Raw genomic sequence first — 18174 nt, forward strand, 5'->3', positions numbered from 1 at the left:
TTTTTTTTTTTTAACACAGAATGAGTAAATCCTTCGTGGTAAAAAGAGAGAGCAAAATGAGGTTTAGCCCCTTGCCCTCACTATGAGCGTTGCACCTTTCCTTCCCCAAACCACAGCTACTTTGGTTGTCCTGTCCTTAGCAAGGCAAAAGGTTTGCTTGTGTTTCCAGATGGATTCATGCCCTTAGAGTGACTATGTACTGAAATACAACACTTGTGGCATTGTTTTACCTGTTTGGTTTGCATCAGGCTTTTGCTAGAGTCAATCCCCCAGGGTGTGCCTCCAGGAGGAAGGGGGCTCCGCCTGGGATCGGGTGTTTTGCAGCTTCTGAGCCCAGGATTTCATTGCGTTTCTGCCAACTGCTCCTGCCCTCTTCCTCATACCAGCAACTAATGGCAAGAGTTTAACGAGACGGTGATACACTCCCTTTTGGAGATGGGCAGAAGACCAGGAAATACAAAATATGCGATCAAAAGTTCACAGTCGCCTCAATACTCAATTACAGGCATTGCAGAAACCCTAAGGTTCCCAATTACAGCCTCTACAAAATTTGAAACTAAACTAAAAAGCCTTCTAATGCTATAGTTGCATCTGGCTTTCAGTTTCTTCGCACTGCCTGCTCTTTTTAAGTTGCTCATAAATGTTTTGGATAAAATTCCTTTTGGGCTAAAGTTTTCCATGTTTGGACATTCCTCAAAAGTGCATTTAGAAAGAAAAAAAGAAAAAAGTAGAAAGATCGAGAAAAGGGGTCCAGTGCTTCATACATTTTGTCATGCAAAAATCTCGTCCTCCCCACCCCATTTGCTCCAAAACTTTCTGCCCCCGGATCTGGCCAGCCAGACTGCATCCCGTAAGCAACCAAGGGCTGTATACATCTGTCCCCAGCACACGTAAGCTGGAATAACATGATAGAAGGTGCAGGCAGACGTGGCGTTGCCAGGCTGGGCAAGAAGGGGCGAGACTATACTGATCCGGGGATAGCATGAGCTAGGATGCCACCACTCAGGCCAACATACAGTAAGGTGCAGTTTGGCACGCGCTGAGCCCTGCTGCACAGGGGTCACCCCGCTTTTAGATCAGCGAAGCCTCCTTTCCAAGCRCTGATCTTGTAAAACAGAAACGTGTATGCATTCCCTGATTAATCCCCTACTTCTTGACAAAATGCAAAAGACGGCATGTGAAAATGCACTGTGGCCTACATGTGCACGGTGCTTTTGCGCTCCTGCGGTTGCAAGCGGTGGCCGAGATGGTTTCAGGTGAGCCCAGTGCTACGCGAGCCTTGTCCGACAGCCTGATTGTAGCAGAGAGCTTTTCCTCTCGCTGTTTGCTGTGCTCTGACAAGCAGGCAGGCATGAGGGACTCTTGAAGAGCAACCACTAAATAAGGTTGTAAAAGAATTATTTCCCTCATCCTCTGTTTTTTTGKTTTTTTTTTAATGTACAACATAATTTAGGAGCAGTAAGGAAAAACAATGCAGCAAGCAGGAAGATCAAAGCCAGGGCAGCCTGGGGTGGGAGCGCTGCCTTCACCCAGGAGCTGTGAACTTTTGCAGGAACAGGGRGCCTGTTGTGAGGCCAACAAAAGAGACCCTTCTGCATTTGGGAGCTCTGCCCGGCATCTCGGTCACCACGGATGGAGACTAGACGGTGGTGCCAAGCGCTGAAAGGGTGGCCATGGGGCCTGGAGCCTGGCCAGCTAGAGCRCTTGCAGACAAGAGATGCAGTGTGGTCGTTCCCGGGTCGCGGAGGAAGGGGACGCGTGCATCAATTCAGACGATACAGAGTGGGTTTTGTAGCAAGCTGTAATTCCCACTCGCAGGCGTGTTGCGTTTCCTCTGGGCTGGATGGAGGAATTCCCTCTACTCATCGCTGMAGAACATGGATCCCCGGGGTTGATGTGTAACATGTTAACACAGAGTCTGGGCAAGTCAGTCCACCAAAACCCAGTCATTACAGATTTATTATACTGAATTTCYCTTCCAGTTTCTTCCAGGGTGGCTAAGAGATTGAAGGCCAGTAATATGAACCAGGATTTCTCCGTTCTCAGCTTCTCATCTGCCTCAGACACCAACCATGGCGAGTTTGGGAAGTGGCTATGCCAAATTTAGATGGCTTTGCCAAATTTAGATGGCTTTTCCTCGTCTGCAGACGGATTAAAGAAGCTTAAAAATTTCGTGTGCCACCAGACCAAGCTTTTGAGACAGAGCAGGGAAATGCCCCTTCAAGGCTGCTCTCAGYGTAGGGGTCCCGTATCTTTGCCCACAACTGTCCCTGCAGTTAAACCTAGGTTCCTAATACAGCACCTGTCTTCCAAGTCCCCTTCCAAGCTCTTAAACTCCAAGGCAAATGCAGCCCTACCACTCCCAGAGTGTAGATGCCACCCACAAGTATGCAGTGACAGCTTGACCTCGCAGGGTTAATAAAAGCAGGTCAGAGCAAAAGGAATTAAGGAAAAGAATCCCGCAGACCCTAGCGCCAGTGCCCAGGATAGCATCCTCTTCTATTAAAATAACCGGCSGGCTCCAGCTGAGGAGGACACGGTCTGCTGGGCTCCAAGTGGCAGCCCGCAGGCGAAACAGAGGATCCTTGGAGGAGCTGGCGGGGCCGCGGGAGTCCCTGGCAGCAGTGCTGCGGAGTGGGAAGGGCGGCGCGAGGGAGGGACGGCAAGGGCCCGTTCCAGGAAACGGCCGGCTGAGGTTATTACACGCAGTTCCTTGCAATTTCCAGTGAAAAGGGGGCCTGGGAAAACTGGGGCGAGGGTGAGAGAATGTTTTTCCGGGAAGAGGGGAGGCAGGTGGCCCATAAGCTGCGTGCCCCGCTGCTGGCATGGACCACCCCGCTTTTCTCCCCCTGCTCCCGGTGTGCCCCAARGGTGGCAGGTTTCCACCCGCCTTTAGGTATGTTTTGCAAAGCAAACCCGGGGAGCAAACCTTGACGAGCGCTGCCTTGGAGGGGTCTGGGGAGCCCTGCAAGACCCGCAGCCCTCCCYGCCTCCGCCAGCCTGGCGCTCCCCGCCGAGCTTGGGACAGGCGGCTCCGGAGGGCCACCATCCCGGGGGTGGCTGGAGGGAAAGCTTGCCATCTCACCCGAGCCCGATATAATCTACAAAACAGCCTCTCAGCGGGCCTTGACATGCTGCTTCCCCGATCTGGGGTTTACACCCCGCGTGATCGGAGCCACTTGCCTAAAAACCATCTGTCCGAAGTAACAGAGCTGGAGATAGAAAGGTGATGAGCCAGTAGCAGRGGGAACCCTACGAAAGCCACCTTATACCGTCCGACCCCCGACACTGAGCCCTACGGGTCCGGAAAGAGCAGAGCAAGCAGATATCTAATCCGAAAAAATGCAATTCCTGGATCCAACATTGCCCAGAAACATTGCCCAAGAGTTAGGCTATTAATAACAACAGCAATAACACTTAACACGTGGACTGCCTTTTGCTGTCCAACTGCCTTTCTCAGATTAACCACCTAATTTACTGATAAGGGAAGGAAGCGGGGAACAGCTTTTCCAGTTACTGCTACGATGAAAGACGAAGGACGCAGGATGCATGTACCCAAACTTAAAGTTGGCCTTTTCCCTCTTGCCAAAATAAGCAAATAAACAAATATCTAAAAGCTCWGCATGGCTTTTTCTGTAGAAAGGATGGGGACGATGCTGATTTTACAGCCCATCTGCAAGATAACGTCGCTGGCAGCCGAGCGCCTTCTGGGACCTCGAGCGGAGGACCAGGCGCTCCGCGTACGCGGCTGCCCTCGTGGCCTGAGATGAAGCCGGAAGGTTTGATACCCACTTAGATCAGGAATCTGCCATGCTCTTCCCCCCTGGAGGTTACTGTGGCACAGCAAAAAAAAAGTACGACCAAAGTTCGAGGAAAAGGAGAGGCAGCATTGCACAACGCTGCTGAAAAGTTCCCTTTCACGGAGAACCCTTGGAGAGCTCTGAGGATGGGGTGAGGAGGAGCCATTTCTTACTTTTCTTCTGCCATCCTGCCACGTTTAAGCAAGGCCCTGCAAAAGGATTCACAGCGCCGGCGCGGACAGCGCGTCGTGGCTACACCACGCACAACGGACATGCGCCGTTGCTCCTCCGGACATCCTCCGGCTAACCCCCTGGATTAAAGCACGGCGCTGTCGCGAAGCCGCCCGAGCCCCCCAAGCCTACGCCGCGCAGCAGAGGTTGGCCCRTGTGAGAGCTTGGCGGTGATGAACCGGGCAAGGCGAAGCGTGGGGTGCCAAGCGCTGGCGTCGGGCTTCCCCACGCTTTACATCCCTTGCTGGGGGCTGCTTCTGACCCTGCAGAATYGGGCCCGGATTTGAGCAAGTCTGAGCAAAGCTGCTGACAGGGAAGCCTGGGCCAGCCGCAGGCGCAGCGTGGCAGCRGGGTCAGCGGCCTCGGCGAGGCTCTCCACCCCTGGCAGCACGGGCAAGGAGGAAGTTAACACATCCAGAAGAGCCAAAATTAAGAAATCCACTTCTCTCCCCGCTGGCCCGCAGTCACAGACACGAGCCTCTGACATGCAAGACCCCTCACTTGCGCCTGCAGCTCTGCCACGACCAGATGAAAGCCGGTAGATAGCCCAGGACGKTTCAGCCCCGGCTTTGATGTGCAACCAACACCTGGCTCCTCTCTGTTATTGCTTCTCCCCTGCGCCAAATGGTTGTAATAGCTGCTTCCCCTCTGCCCCCATGATTCAAGGGTCCCCGCGCAGATGAATTCATCACTCAGATAACTATCCGCAGCCACAAGGCAGGGAAGGCCAAGGTAAACACGCACGCATCCATCAGCAGATACGTGATGAAGCTCTCCCCCTCTTCAAGCCGTTCGCCCTGGGAGTTCAACTGCAAAGCGACGGCTCTAGCGAGACGGGGCAGGAAAGGAGCCAGCGCTCGCCCAGCGCAGCCGGCCGTCAGCCTTGCGAGTCCGCACCCAGCCACGGAGCACGCTGCCAGCTTCCCTCCGCCGTCGCTCACCGCGGAGCCACACCTCCGAGGTGGTCCGGCCGCCTGCCCGCCACGCTGCTCCTTCCACGTAAAAACTGCCGAGGGGAGGGTGTTCATGCCGCGGGTACCAGGAGCTTTTTGCAATGAAACAGCCAGGCCGGGACAGACGCCCTCAGCTCCCAGCCACTGGCCGAGAGACAGGCCGGCTGCCCCGGAGCTGCCCSGAGAGTCCTTGCTCCGGAGAGCTCAGCGAGCTGCCGTGCAGTCACACGGAGAGGCCGTCCTCCAGGCCCGTGTCGGCTGCGCACCGCTCCCTCGAGGAACAGGCCCCGCGGCCGAGGCTCGGAGGACACTGCTGCCTGTTCTGCTGAGGGGTCGAGTTAGATGTTCAATCACGCTGTCATCACTGATCTTTTAAAACTTCAGACAAGCAAAACCGGTGTCCTTTTCATCTCAAACAGCTTCCAAAATGCAGAAAGGGAAACGGAAAGTGCCACAAATGCCCAAGGGGMGAGCGAAGCCCTGAGTACATCTTCACCCTGCCTTCACATCTTGCCTTCCCACGGAGGCCTGGCTGCTCTCCAGACCCCAGCTGGGCGAGCAGCAAAAGTTTCCAGYGTGACAAAGTGGCCAACCCGCCGGCCTCCCGAGCAGACGGGCACCAGGCAAGACGCCTCGCCTGCYCCCTTCGCAAACCAGTGGGAATTTGTCCCCACTGGGCCAAATGAGATAAAAGACGGGCCGTCACCATCTGACCCGGAGGCACTGAGGGGCTTTGAAACATCAGGGCTTCTCCGAGAGATGCTGGGACTGAAGAGAGAGGGGTATTTTTTGGCCAGACTAGGAAGATGAGTCAGGCTGCAGGGTCAAAGCCATCCCAAAGGCAGGCGTGGGTGGACTGCGCCGAGCTGCCCGGTACCCGGCGTTAGCAGGGCGAGTGCAGGTAACACAACCCCTGCGCACGTGTCTCGGTTCCCAGTCGTGCCTGTGATCTGGATGCYGAGGGAAGACTGGTTTTCCTGGCAGCATGCATCAAGACCACTTTTAATCTTGATAAATTCATTCTTTCCATAAGCTGTTAGCACCTGAGGCTTGCTTCGAGGAGGACTCCTCCACCTCCCCCTTCATACCAGTAAAACCGGCTAGGTGCAAACCCCCCAGGGAGCGGCTCTATCTCAAGCTGGGTTGGTCCTTGTCCAGATAAGGACAACCTGTGCTGCATGTTTCATTGGCCCCTGCAGTGTTACTGCTACAGGAATGTGACTTTAAGACCTCTGTCTCTACTGGATGCGATGGGATTTGGCCTGGGCTCCGAGGCTGCAGAGGGTTGAGCAGAGGGATGCACCCCCGTAGCAGCACTGTCTCGGGAGCAGTTGGCCAAAGTCAACAGTGATGCCAGGAGAGGAATTCAGTCACAGACTGGGAGRACAAGGGAGCAGAACATGATGGACCAGAAAATGTAACATGTTTGACTGGAGCTGTCACGGAAGAGTAATTTATTTCCTAACAGGGTGGTGGCAAAGAAGAGGAAGAGAAAAAGCAGCAAGAGGGTGTAGCAGATGTAATTTCTCTGCACGCTTTGTTCCACCCTTCAGTCTAGTGTTAGGTGCATTTGAGTCTCTCTGGACTGAGGATGTTGCCAGAGTTGAAACTTGGTGTGAGGTCAGGATCAAAYCTTTAAAAAAAAGCTAAAAAATCACTTGTACAGTGTAAAGAAATAGGTGCATACTTCAACATTTTCCTGCCACTGGTGTCCAGATTTTGCACGTAACTTAGAGATCTGCCCTGTGATACCGTTGAGTTGGCTCCAATAATCAACCTAATTTATATCTGGTGGGAGACCTGACTCCTCCTTCCCACCAACTATGCGAGATACAAGTGCTCTGTCTGTAAATGCTGATACAAGGGAAACATGCGGCTTGCAGCGAGGGCTGTGCGCTGTTCCCATTGGCATGTGATATATCATGATTAACAGTCTCTCCTTTGTGATATTACTGGCCCCAACCCGTGATCTTGGGAAGAATTCAAAGTCCAGCTTATCAGCAAAAAAATAAGCTAGTTAAACTTAAAACAGCAAGACTCAGCTCAGGCTAGAGGATGATTTATTAAGAAACATAGACTTTGGAGACAGAGAGAGGGAAAGGAAGCCACAAACCCCACATACAGCCTGTAAAAGTTCCAGTTTATAATCTAATGAGAGTGACTGTACTGCTCTGGCTGGGAAATCATCTGGGATTCATCACAAGGTAGAGACAAGCAGCTGCGCGGGGTTCACGTGCAGGACCGCTGCTTGGGCGTGCAGGATGCAGGGGCTGAGCTCGTCGCTCTCGGTCGCCCCGGGCCCTCGCCTGGCATCCCCAGCGCCCCGGGGAGCACCTTTATTTTTCTTCTTCAGGTTAAGAACCAGAATTTTAAATCTCTCAGCTTCCTTGGAGCAAAATTCCCCAAATTTCAGTTGCAAACAGCTGAAATGTCCCATCTGGGCAGTATCCAGTTGTTTCCTTTTAACAAGACAGAAATGCTACTGTTTGGTATCTACAAYTTGCATCTCTTAGATCATGAATACGTATTTGATCATAAAATCAATACACCAACCTAAAGGAAGGCAAAAGCAARTGACTGGAAAGAACACACTCACCGGCTTTTTATGAGAGCAAAATGAAGYATTTGAAGTAAAGTGAAAAGGAGATATCAGAAACAAGGTGTCATTTCTGCAAAACCTTTCGATATGGAAGAAACTCATTTTTTCCACGAGGAAACCATCGCATCCAGAACCTTTGGCTCGCACTTGCAGAAAGCACTAGAGGAGTTATTAATGACCGCTAAGACGCGAGGACCCAAGCATCCAAGCCGACACCTCCCTTGCAGCAAAAGGCTTACATTCATTCACRCACACACACACACACACAMAAAGGCCAATCTGACACCATCAGCTGGGTGTCATCATGCACAAAACAAGGGAGCACAGCTAGCTTTCCTAGCTTCAGATACACGATGCTCATTAAGGCCTTATTTTAATACAGTGCTTGGAAAGAGGGAAAAACCTGAACTTCCCTCAAGGGCATCTTGGCTTTCAGAGGGGAACAGCCAGGTGATCCATCCTCCCCGAGCCAGAAACTAATGGACACCAGGGGAAACCTTCCCTCCCCTTCCCGCCAGCCGCCTGGCACCTGTGTGTGGCTGCTGCCCAAGGGGTGTTGTGCTGTGAAAGGGGTCATGTGGGCATGTGAATGTGCTCGGTAGGGCTGTTACAGGCAGGGCTTTAATTCCTACCGGGGCCAAAGCCTGGGAGAACAGCTGGACACAGCTGCTGGCATTTAACGTGGAACATCTGTGTCCTCCGCAGCGTTAATGCTCTGCCTTGCGAGGACCGCCRCTGCGGGATGGAGAGAGGCGGGTGGCAGCGGCTCCCACCCAGCAACCTGCCGYGGGCTGCTCTCGAGGAGCGGCAGCCCTTTGCAAGGAGTCGCACTTTCTGCTCGGGGTCCTGGGGCTGCTTTCGTCATTTTTGGCAGAGAAGCATGGTTACCCGTGAGCCCGCTATCTTCCCAAAGCCAGGAGAGCAGAGGATGCTCTCACAGAGATACCGCAGGGCTAACTGGAGACATCCTCCTTTTGGGACGGACCACAGCACAAGGCCCTGGCTACCACCAAAGTCGGTGTTCAAGAGGGAAGGGCAGCTTGGGGCGGGAGGTCGTTCCCGGGAAGCAGATGTCTTCCTACTGCCAAATCTGTGGCCTTTTGAGTTGCAAACGTTGGCAGATACCCGGTTTGTTTTTGAGTTGCAAACGTTGGCAGATACACGGTCTGTTATCGGCTTCCCAGGAGAGCAGCGACAGCGCAGACCCTCCGCTTCCTCGTGTTTGATCTGGAGCTGGCACCGGGAAGGCCAGACGGGGCGGGCAGATAACGCCCGGCGCTGTGCTCCAGAGCCATCCCYGCGCCAGGGCTGCCGTCCCCGGCCGGGAGCAGAGACGGTTTTGGGAYGTTCGGACCAGAGGAGGAACCCCTCTCTCCCCAGGCGTTGAAGGCGTGGGACAGCGCAGGGCCCGGCACGTGGCAAACCCCGCCAGCCTGAGCTTCGGCTCAGAAAGGGGAAGCGCTTGGAGACATCGACAGCCCGGGCAGGGCGCGCTTCGTGGGCAAGCAGGGCGAAACCTGGGGGAAGCCCTTTCTACGCCTGCGCTCGGCACCCTCCTTGCGGGGACCCCACGCGACTCCCCTTCCTACAGCAAGGGCACAGGGCTCCCTGCAGCCTGCGCCGCGCCGACGAGGGGAGGGAAAGGTTTGCTTTCTCTAACGCTCYGGTCATTCCCCTCCATCCCCCCCCGGAGCCCGCTGCCCTCGTACGAGCCCGTGTTTGCACATTCTTGTTTTATTGGGGAGGGGGGGCAGAGCCAGCAAGAGCCAACAAATATCAACTGAGCAAGCAGGAAAGCTAATGAGCTGCTCTCAGGCCTCGCTGCCTGTAAAAATACCGGAGCTGCAAAGCGCAAGGGCCCTGGCRCAGGGGTTGCCCCCGCGGGCTGCCGTGCTGAGCAAGCGCCCTGCTTGCCCAACGCCGTGAGCTCCAGGCCCCGCACAGGGACGGTTTCCATGCCAGCTCGACTCTACGGAGTCCCCTTTTCGGCTGTGGTCTGCACTGTGTGGGGTTTTCCAGCTGCTCGTGCTGCTTTAAGGAGGCAGAGATGTGCCGGGATGGCACAGGCAGGCGGGGGGCAGTTCCTGCCCGCGTTTGCCCAGCCCGGGGCTTTCTCAGCACAGTCGCTGCCAGCTGGGCGTGCTGCAGCCAAGGGGGTGGCCTCCACCCGTGGCGAGGCTGACGGTTCAGGTATCCCACCAGAGAGTCCCAGTTAGCAAAACAAACGCAGAGCAACCACCAGCTCAGGACAGCATGGGAAAGAAAGGCACAACAGGCAGCGGCAGTGTGGGCTGCCGGGTCAGGTATTGGCTTGGAAGTCAGGAAACCGGGGTCAGTTCCCAGCCCTGTCGTGGCACAGCTGCCTGACTGGAGTCATGCCCATCCTCTGCCTGATTTGTCATCTGAGGACGTCGATCTTTTGCTGGGAGGACACTCTGTGCTAGCAGGCRTGTGCAGAGTCCCAAGCAAGCTGGCGTTTTGAAGTATTGCTCGTGGCAACAGCTGTAAAGGGAACGGACCGACAGCTAGCTGCACTTCCCATTCCCCCAGGATCGGCAACGTGCAGGACGCTCGCTGGAGGAGGCAGGTTCCTGCAGCCTCCGGAGCTTTCATCCCCGCAGCCACGACGGAGCTGGGCGCTGAAGGTCCCCCCGCGACCCGCTCCGGCCCGCGGTCCCCTCGGCAGCCACTGCCACGCAGCACGGATGCGGCTGGCGATGGCGGGACGTGGTAAGCGCCAGATCTGTGTGAGATCTTTGCTTCCTTCAAGCCGTAGCCAAACTCCCGGAGCGCAGAGGGGTCAAAGTGTTCTGCTCCTTCTCCTTCTGCTGGTGCCGCTCCAGTGATTTCAACAGAGCAGTTCCTGCTTTACACAACCCCGGCCAGGCTTCGTGCACGTGCCGATTTAAGCCCAGAGCGTTGGGCCACTCTCTCCAGGACCTGCCCCATGGTTCGCTGGCAGCTGCAGGGACTGAGCTGGGAGGTTGAGATGTTTTCCCCAACAGCTCTGCTGTCAGCCTGAATTCCTCCCCCCCCCCCCCACCTCGCCCCGGCTCCAGAAACTCATCCCAAAACCCAAACGCTTTTACCTAAACACAGTGCAATTCTGCCGCACAAACACCCGCAGGGCTGCGTTTCTGTGCCGGCRCGAAACAGAGCGCGAGTTCAGAAGCCCGGGAAGCCGTTACGAAATGAGTCTCTGGTCGGTGCTGAGCCCTGCTGAGCCCACAGCCCTGCCGGCATCCGCTGGTGCTGCCATCCGAGGCTTCCCGCTCGGAGAAACCGGCGGTTCGCAGCCCGGTCAGGCCCTCCAGTTCATATAACTTCACTGCAGTTCATACAACTTCACTCGACGTGAAGTGGATCCACTTCCTTCTTCCAGGAGGAAGAGCTAAACGAGGCAGCCCCCGTGCAGGAACGCAGCCCGGGCGCCGCGGAGAGCAGGAGCTGGTGCCTCCCGAGGAACTCCAGGGGAAGGTACCGCTGGTGCCACCCGCGGCCGACAGGCCGGTGAAGGCCTCCTGCCCCAGCATGCCTGAACTGACCGCCGAAGGCGAGGAGCTTGGCCGGGGGACACCATTCCTKCAAGTTTTTCATTTTCCTGGCTCCCTTCCCCTATAGACACAACTCTTCTTTCCTGTTTTGCTCAGTAAAGCYGGGACACACATCTGGTTCAACTTGAGGAGTAAGAGGAAAAAGATCTGGCCAGAGGAGAGTGCAAGACCTAAATCTTCAGAAGTGACTCATGACCTTTCGTTCCTCTGGCTTTCCACCCCCAGCCTGCAGTGACCTGCCATGAAGAGGGCTGCGTTTCGATGCTCTGGGCACCCACCCTTGACAGCTAAAGCCCTTCCGAGGTGTTTGCATCCAAGTGGAGCTGTCCAAAATGACCAGGACACCTTCAGACAGGCTTGGGTTTCATTCAGAAGCCTTGTCTACCTTCTGGAAATACTCTTGCATCACTTAAATCCAGCTAGCAGTCTAGTGTAGACTAATAAATAAACAGCCAAAGTTAAGTAAACCTGCTAAATGGGAACTGAACAAAAGTAAACTGAAGAACAGATTCCCTTTTTGTCGCCTTCTGCTTTAAAACCGGTTAGAGTACGTTTGCAAATGCTTTTTGCAAGAGCCAGAGGAGCTTTCTTGGGGCCTTTGCTACAAGGGAGCAGGGAAGAGCCTTTCACCCGCTGTCGCCAGGCTCTTTAGCTCGAGTGGCTTGCRTAAGAAATCATTTCCCTCCTGTAGAAATGTTCAAACACCAGGCTGACGGTCCTGGACCACATCCTGGTCTGCGGACGTCAGCTCCCGCCCTTGGGAAGAGCACGATTCACAAGAAATTAGCACTCCAATTAGAAGCAGAAACCCAGTGCATCTGAATTCCCGCGACAGCGAGCCCCAGCATCGCGGGAGAGCGAGGGGGCCGCCGGGGCTCGCCTCCCGCGTGGATCTGACATCAGTTCCTTTCGGGCTTACTGACCCGGTCCCAGCGCTGGCCTGCGTTTTAATTGCCTCGTAATTCCTGCAGCACTTAGAGTTTTTATAAGCCTCCTGCTTTCCCCAAGGTCAGCCGTGAGTGCCCCCAGCTCCCTCGTTTGCTTAATCACTAAATAGTTAGTGAGCAGTAAAACAGGAACGTGGATGCCATTTCCAGGCACCGAAGCGTGCGGGGCACTGCTGTTTAAAGAGGGCAAAAGGGGAAAAAGTCTTCACAAATGGAGTATCGCTTTCTTGCCACACAGCCCCCTCCAGCTCTCGGCGTCAGGAGGCACCCAGAAGGGTAGAGAAGACATCAGCAAAGGGCAGGCGTCCATCGTGCCTGCGGCACCCTGCTCCGAGACTCCTGCTCCGGGGAGGCTTTGGAACAGCTTTGTCAGAYGCTTTGGAAACGTCTTACGGGAGACGGTAGCAAGAAGAGGCGGGTTTGAACCTCCGCAGCCAAGCAGGAGACGCTGGCCGGGTGGGTTGCCTGTGGGCGGGAGCAAGCAGGTGGCGTTTGGCTTGCGGCGATCAGGAGCAGATCAAAGCTCTGCAAGACTCTCCCAGGAAGGGTGTASGGGCTGGTTCGAGCTGCAGCCAGGCTCTGCTTTCTGGCCAAGGTTTCCCCTTAAAACAGGCGCCACGCAGCAAACCYGAGTGCAGCTTGCCGACGGCGACAGTCCTGCCTCGAGACCCGTCCATGCTTCAGACGCAAAGACACAACCGCCCGCGCTCGGTTACCTGGCTGAGACAGAGAGATGTTTTTCTCCTCTCCAAGCAAGCATCCGATCTCCTGGGGACYGGAGCCAGCCCCTGCTTTGGGCAGAGGAATGCCTCTGCAGCAGACGCCCAGCAGGCAGCAGCCCCAGAAGAGGTCCCAAAGGCAGGGCACGAGCTGATTTTCAGCAGCACACGGAGAAGGGCCAGAAGCGACAGTGTTTCGGGAGAGGAATGAGTTGGGGGTTACCCAGACCCAGCTCAGGGGGATATAAGACACTGTCAATCATCTGCAGCGCAGCAGACAAACCATGACTGCGCAGAGAGTTAATGATGACACTGATCAATCTGATTAGCACTAAACCTGCCTGCACAAAGTTAGTCCAGCAAACTGCTGTGACTTAGTGTGAACTGGCAAAGTGTTTGTGCGCTGAGCATTTTCRCTCTGCTACCGTGAGCTCTGAAGGCAGGTTGGACCTTCCATCCGGTCCTGCTTTGAGCTTCCCCTCTCCCAGCATTTGGCCAAGTGCAACCAAGTCTGCAGAAACCACCGCTGCACCTGAGGCAAGTAGCAGTCCCTAGGAAAGGGCAATGCCCGCGGCTGCTAGCAGTGCCCCAACTCCATCACCTGAACGGGAACTGGGGAAGGAGCTGGAGGAAGGACGAGCTGGACAACATCTTTTGCAGATGTCTACTAAAGAGAGACAGGCTGTTCTGACCYGCCAGTCAAACCAGATACCCAGACAGGGATAACGGCTGGCCACAYGAATCCTCAGCTGGGGCATTATAGCTGCTGGCAACAGCTGATTATGTTTATTCATATGATAGCAATTTTCATTTGCTTTTGCTCTTGACAGGCCCAACCYGGAGGCCTCCTGAGCCCTCCCGCCAACAATAACACAGAGGAGGGCAGGTAAGCATATCTATTTCCATCTGAGCTGTCAGCTGGTCTTGGGGTTGGCTGGGTTCATTGGACCGTTGACTCAATTCCAGGCTGCAGTTTGAGGCTGGGATTAGGATCGGAACAGAAACCCTTCCCCATTCTCTAAATACGTGAAAGYGAAGAGGGAAATGGTCTTCTCCTGAAGTGACCAAGGCCCCTCCTGGATGGTGGTGGCAGTTGAGGGCTGCAGCATCTCCTAGATGTGGGCTCTGACATTCTTGAGCTTGGATGGGAAATACTCCTCTTCCCCTGGCAACTTCAGGGGACTCAGTCACTCAAGAAAATACTGAGTAAATCAAAAACAACTCAGGGATTTCCAGCTTGGCTGGATTATTTCTTGTTCCCTAAGATCTTCACAAGGAGCTCAGTATCTCTGCCAATTGCCTTTCGCGGTACATGGATGCCCACATGGGTGGTGATGCTCTGTGGTATTTGCGGGCTTGAACTTTGGCTTATCTCYGCTCAAAACTGCAGAGAAAAACAAYTTCATAAAGGGACTCTGCCCTGTGTCCTCTGGCCTCAGGGCTGACATGGCCATGTGGTGACACATCAGGGCTTTACTCTTTTGGCAGGGATTTAGCTCAAGTGAGAACTGAATAAAATTGTCAAAGTTTAATACGTACAGGAGGAAGTGAGCTTTCCTAGCTGTCGCTGAACAGATATACTAGCTTGTTTTGTTTGCATTCGTATTTCTCCAGGAAAATATCTTTAAGAAGGAAAGTGGAGAAGGAAGCCCGTCCTCAGACTTGAAAAGGGAACGTGAAATCATACAGCCTCCAACCCACTACTGCAATGTCCCCTCCTAAAGCTCTACCGTAGGGTGCTCTCCACCCCTCTGCTGTGGCACCTAGAAYGCTCCAGCAAGCAGTCTCCCTTTGGGAGCAAGTTAAAGCTGAGAATACATTTCAGTATTTCGCTGGATCACGGCGTAAATGCCTACACGATGGATCGTCCTGACCCCAGAGCCGGGTCAGGCTTGGCTGCGGAGACCGACAGCGGGGGCTCGGCCAGGGCCCCGCCGTTGCCCTGGGTTTGTGTGTCGGGGGAAGAGATGACGAGGCGGTTGCAAATGCACAAACACGCAAAGGCAGGGGGTAGTTTGGAGGCCTGGACCTATTCAGAGGGGCCAGGTCAGCCCTTCCCGTGAGAAAGTCAGACTGGAGCTTCGGATGAGTCCGGCAAAGCTCAGAAACACCTCTTCTTCCCCAGGCAAGCCCTCTGGGACCACTGGCAGGGGACACGGCCTTTCCCGACTCTTGCTTTCCCCAGGCACCAGGCAGAACAGAAATAGCACAGGAGACAAGGACTGAACCAGAGAAGTCCCACACCGACCCTCCCGCTGCCCAGGGCCAGGAGGGAGACGGCAGCGCTCCTGTGCTGCGACTCGACATGAGCTTCCAGGAGGGACCTCGAACCGGGAGCGTGGGCAGCAACCCTGGCCATCGGAAATAGAGTTCTGGAAAAGAAATGATCTGATTTTTTGATTTTTTTTTTCCTTGGGAACTTAAGCTAATGCTAAAAGCAGGAGCAGCTCCTGCGGTCTCTGTGGTCCATCTGTCTGATGCTAGGAAGGTCATCCCTGCCTTGGCAGCCACACGTTGATCCGACGCACAGGATCTGCGCAAGTGCTCTGTGCTCTTGGTGTAACACCGTGTCGCTGTCCTACAACCCGACCACACTTAGGGAGCCCTACTGCAGCGCGGCTAAATTCACTGGGAGCTTAATAACGTCTTTTGCTTTGATTCCATGTGCGGGGGCTAAATAATGCCATTAGCCTCTTAGCCATAAAAGAAAAAAAAAAAACACGTTTCTAGCTCTCAGGCTTAGCGAAAAGCTCACAGAGATCCAAGAACGAATCAAAACCCAGAAGAAACAGGAGCAACAAAAGTGATTTTAAAGAGAAAGCGTTTCATGATTTTCAGCCGGTCCCTGATGCTAAGGAGGCGAATCATGATTTGTGAATGCCTAGAGATGGACAGAGTATTCTTCATCCGTAAAGGGAGCGAATAAATAAAACTTTGTATGAGGCCTACAGAGATAACTTAAAGCAAGCGCTAGACAATGTTTTTCCAGCTGAACAGAGTTTTGCCAGACAGCGTTTTGCAGGCATGTTTCAGTTTGATGAAACCAGCTATTCCAGATTACGAAAGCAGCGTGCTGCAGGAAGGTTAGCACCTTCCACTACGCCGTTACTCCTTCCACAGATTCCCTTTTATTTTGCTCCTGCAGAAAAGGAGAGCCAGGACGGAGGAGGGCGGGCTGGGGGATGTCACGAGCGGGGGGTGCCCGAGGGCCTGGCCGACGCGTGGCCTCCTGCCCGCAGCAGCCTTGCTAGACACCAGCTCCCCTTCCCCGCCTGCCAAACACAGCACCGCTCGGCGAAAGGGGCGAAAGACCAGCACGTGCCATCTCCCCGCTGTGCCCTCCCAACCGCGCTCCCCTCCCTTCCTAACCCTGGGCTCCCGGGAGGACTTGGACATGTTCTTCCCATGTCTCCGTGAGAAGGCCCCAGTGCAGAGCTCAACGAAAGGAGAACGTGTCCAAGTGTTCTCCCGGCAATAGCGCTTGGTCAGGAGGCCCCAGGACAGGGATGTGAGCATATAGGGCACTAAAGAGCATCTGGTACAGTGAAAGAAAAGCTGAGGTAGCACTACAATACCACGGGGGCCGGGTTTCYCGGACGGCGCTGGATTTGGCCCTCGCTATCTTGTTCTGGGTTTGCGGCCAGACTGCTCCTGTAGAAACGTGTCAACGACCCAGAGTTAGGAAAAGCGCTGGAGCCTCCACACCCACCCCATCCGCCACCCTATACCTGCCGGCGCTCGAGCTCAGAGCTTGGGACCTTTCTGCAAACAAGGAGGCCACCCCTCCGGCTGCTGACCTCCATCACCGAGCGCGGACTGCCCCTGTCCCCCCCCGAAGAGGAGTTCCTTGGGGATCCTCCAAGCCATCGGGTCCCACCAAATGTCACAGCCCAGACATGACCTAGAAGGTGCGGCAGGCTGGTGGCGGGTCACAGCCGAGGGCCAGCAGCCCCACGTTATGAGACCCCTCGCTGTTCTCTGCAAAGAATAGCCCTGTTGTCCCTGGCCCGGCCGCAACCCAGACATCTCCCTCGTGGGCAGGAGGGCCGGGGAGCAGGGCGGCTTCGTGGCAGGGACGCAAGCGCTGCCTCGGACACCCAGAAACCAAGGAACCGTCAGACGGGGTCAGGCAGGGCTGCCTCGGCCCCCGGCCCCCGAAGCAGTCGTGGCGGGACGCCAGAAAGGCAAGGAGCTGCTCCCGGCTCGCCCGAGGGCTTTTGTCCCCACCAAACGTCTGATCGTTCACGTTCGACGGACGCATCGTACGAGCCCGCAAGCAGCGCGGCGCGCTGCGGGGACGGTGCCGCGGGGACCCGGGGCTTAGCCGGGGAGCGGAGCGGTCTCCCATCCTCGGCCTTTCCTCACCTCGGGGAACGTGCCCAGTTTCGCTGCCGGCCGGGAGCGACTCGCCGGGGGGAGCGTGGCAGCTGCCTTGCGCTGCCCGCAAGAGCTGGGCAGGTATCGGGCAGGCATTCGCTTCAAGCTGTGACAAGGGTTTATTTTTCCAGCCAAAATAATTTAATTTAGTGGAAATTCTTTCCCTTCTCAACCTTCTTTCCCCCATAACCAGCCAGTCTTTGGGAATGGCTGGTCATCTGGATGGGAACCAAGCTTGATGGAACATCAGGTTTGAAGGCATTTGAAAAGCTAGCCTAGGTTATGTCATTTATTTTCCAACTGAGTGCAGCTGGGGGGTGCTTCKTTTATTCTCTCCATCAAAAACGTAAGGCCTAAAATAGTGTTGCTAGAGGAATTTCCTATTTCTGATGTCAGGGCAGATACCTAGGCAGGGGGGTAGTGTGCTGCGTTATGAGCTAGTGTGCCCATGTTTTGTGCGCTCCTGCAACGCTGCTGGTTTGCAAATGGAAATACTGGTTTCACTGTAGCCCAACACACACACTGGAGTGAGACAGAGAGGCTTCGTTTCTACAGAGTTCGCCCAGCTACAGAGGCTGTGAGCAGGGACATAGCTTTGGACTGCCCAGAGCTTTGCATCTATCAACGTGCGTATGTGTACAACGCAGGCATGTATCAACAACACAGAGCTGTCTGCAAAGCGTCTGGCAGCCTCTGCACACGTACACCTCTCTGATGTGACCTGCAGATAGGCGGACAAGCCYGTTAGAAGTCTTTTTCTGTCCTCAGCCCACAGCAGGATGCAGTTCTTGCATCAGTACTTTAAGCCAGAAGAAGTAAATAACAGAAAAGCATCTCCAAGCTTTCCACGAACAAAGATCTGACCCAGAAAGAGCTGAAAGTGAAGTCTTAATAGAAACAAAATGTTGCCTTTCCCAGGTGTTTTAGGATTTGTTTCTTTGTCCCCACTGCCCYGTCTCCTTGTGCTGGCCTGTTCAGTGGAAACATTGGAATG

General features: G+C 54.8%; 1 long non-coding RNA gene across 2 annotated transcripts in view; it reads right to left on the reverse strand.

The window, feature by feature from the left end:
• LOC146589086 (uncharacterized) overlaps positions 1-18174 on the reverse strand; it is a 110282-nt gene that overhangs the window by 24933 nt on the left and 67175 nt on the right. The gene's annotated exons all lie outside the window — the stretch shown is intronic.

The sequence above is a fragment of the Rhea americana genome, unplaced genomic scaffold (assembly GCF_003343005.1).
Source record: "Rhea americana isolate MKP2758 unplaced genomic scaffold, rheAme1 scaffold_48, whole genome shotgun sequence".
Lineage (NCBI taxonomy): Eukaryota > Metazoa > Chordata > Aves > Rheiformes > Rheidae > Rhea > Rhea americana.